We start from the raw sequence: 3223 nt of genomic DNA, 5'->3' as shown, positions 1-3223 counted from the left end.
TTGATATTTTATAATAAATAAATTTCTTTCTGTTAAACTACTCTTCTATTTTAGTCCATGACAACAATAAAGAAATCTTGTGGCCACAAATTCAACCTAACAGAATACATAAATTCAATTATAATTTTAGTCTTTATTATCTTATTTTTATTTTTGAGTATATACTCATTTTGGTCCTCAAAAAATTTTAGTCCCCAACTAAAATTAATTACTCGATTGGTCCCTAACAATTAATTCCGTCAGTCACTTAGGTCCTTGGCTCCGTCAACTCTAACGGAAGACAAAATGGTCCCTGAAAATTTTAACATGGGATAAAATGATCCCTGACAACTCTAACAAGGGATAAAATGATCCCTGACGCCTTTATTCGAAAACGACACTGTTCTTCCCCAATTTTTATCATATCTCGCACAACTCTAACATTCATACTCTCCTTCTTCACCTTCATAGTCTTCTTTTCCATCTTTTTGTTCCTCCTCTTTAGCTCTAAGATTAAGCCATGGTGTAATTGTCACACGTGTCGCACCTACCTTAACATGTCATGGACCACACACTTCTTGAATCTTTGTGACTAGTACATCCACCTCCTCTACACTTCACCCACCAAAAACATCCACTTCCACGTCTTTGATAACATCACCTCCAACCCCGACAACATCCACGACATCCTCAAGACCAAGTTCCACAACTACTCCAAGGGCACGTCTTTCTCCACTCTCCGGCAAGCAATATAGATTGTTGGACATTAGGACATCATGAGAAGATTCTCCTTTGACATTATTTGTAAATTCTCATTTGAAATATACACCGAGTGCTTCATTCCTTCTTTTCCGGAGTCTTAACAAATGACTTGCTGTCTGGATTCATAGGATCCATTGAAGACGACAATTAGTTGAGAGACATAGGCATTAGTTTCCTGAGTATGAATTAGTTGAGAACAAGTTGAGAATTTTTTTTCTTTTTTTTAGATAATTACATCTCCACCCAATTTCAAGCAAAGTGGGCGTAGTTCCAAAAAACAGTAACAAAAATAGAGCAATAACTACAAAGACAACATAAAAACTAGCATAAAACAGCAAACAGGGAGCAAAAGAATATAATGATTTTATCTCCTCCAAAGACACTTTAAGATGAACCTGATCAGTTATACAACATCAAATCATGATCATTCTCCTTCCAACTTTTACTCTGCAGAATTATTGGCCTTTTTCATAGATCAGTAAATCATGCATCAAAGATCAATTTCATATGTCTTCTTATTCACCTTAGACTTGATATTTGCACTCATAAGTACATCAATTACTCATATATTGCAGATCTTGATACTATCTATTTGTGCATTCTACAATTCCTCCTTTAACTTCTCTAATACCAACACTCCATTATTAAAGACAATGTTATTTCTACATCTCCATGTGCACCATATTACAGAAAAAAATAACACCATCCACACTTCCTTCGTATCTTTCCTTATCTTTCTATCCATCCATACCTCAAAGCATTTTTTGGTGGTTCCTGGCCAAATCCAAATCACATTCCAATCCACCAAGATTGATCCCCACAACTTTCATATACGATCACATGAAAAAAACAAGTGATGTACCATCTCCAATCTATCCTTACATAAGACACAAAAGGATTCCGCTTCTGGTACAATCTTAAACTTACATAATCTATCTCTAGTATTCAATCTTTCAAAAATTACAAACCACATCAGCAACTCAACCGTGAAGGATTTTTTTTCTTGTGAACATTAAATTTATAGAGTGTGTATTGTGTAGTTTGAAGTTACAGTGTTAGACTATTAGTGTTATGTGAGATATGATAGAAATTGAGAGAGAACAGTGTCGTTTCCGAATAGAGGAGATCATGGACCATTTTGTCCCTTGTTATAGTTGTCAAGGACTATTTTGTCCTCCGTTAGAATTAACGGAGTAAAGGACCTAAGTGACTGACGGAGTTAATTGTTAGGGACCAATCGAGTAATTAATTTTAGTTAGGGACTAAAGTGTCCAGTCTAAAATTATTTGAGGACCAAAATGGGTATATACTCTTTATTTTATCTTTAGTTGTATAATTTTAGTCTTTATTATCTTATCTTTATCTTTGGTAGAAATTTTTATATATATATATTATACTGGAAATGGTATTTTTTAAGATTATGAATTTTTAGGAGTGTTAATTTTAAATGTGACACTATTTTATTTAAGGAAAAAAAAAATTGACCCTCATTCTCCTAAAGTAGTGCAAGCGACGATGACGATGAAGTAGGACTAGGTCCAGTTTGAGTAAATAACTTAAATAAGTTCTTCTGAAAAAAGAGTTTAAATTATAAGAATTTTTATTAATAGCAGCTTATAAATAAGTTATTTTGTGTTTGGATTTTTAGTTATAAAAGTGCTTATTTTAAAGTTGTAGCGTTTGGATAAATAACTCAAAAATAATTTTTTTTTACAGAAGAGAATGAATATTAAAATAACTATGATAACAAATATTTTTCAATATTGAATGTTGATTTTACATAACCTAATCACTGATATTGTGTATGATATGGTAGGTGAAAAAAATAAATATAAAATGTGTGTCAATGTATATTTTGTTGCTATTTTTTATTTTTTTTACTCCTATTAGAACTCCATTCTCCTTTATTGAGGTCAATAACTTGCTATAATTAACTATGAAAATAATAGCAAGTTATAAAATCACATGTGAAAAAAATAAAATTAAAACTAAAATTTCATACCACAGTTAAATACAAATTTAATAATAAAAAATAGAGTGATAAAATGATAAAAAAATATATGCAGTAAGTTGTTCAGATGCAATATTGTCTGAAAATGGTGGTGGAGGATCAATACTTCTATCAGATGAATCATTACGTGAAAAAGGGAAAATTTGGAACATTGCGTGAGAATGATGGTGGAAGACCAGTGCTTCTAGCAGACCTTGCGTGAAAATGGTGGTGATGAAGGGTCAGTATTTTTTACAAGTCAAGAAGAAAAGTAGATTTTTTATGTTTTAAAATTAATTTTTTTAAGGAAGTGATAGAATGACTTATCGAGAAGTAGAGAAGTCGTATATTTCTACTTCTTTGAAAAGCTATAAATTAACTTTTTGAAAAGCTAAAAACTTTTTCTAAAATAGTGCCAACATGCAGATTTTGACTTCTCATAATCCAAAAAAAAAAAAAAAAAAAGTAGCTTCTGCTACTTACCAAACGGAC

This window comes from Arachis ipaensis, chromosome B05, assembly GCF_000816755.2.
Source record: "Arachis ipaensis cultivar K30076 chromosome B05, Araip1.1, whole genome shotgun sequence".
Taxonomy (NCBI): domain Eukaryota; kingdom Viridiplantae; phylum Streptophyta; class Magnoliopsida; order Fabales; family Fabaceae; genus Arachis; species Arachis ipaensis.
Note: the sequence above shows the minus strand (reverse complement) of the source record.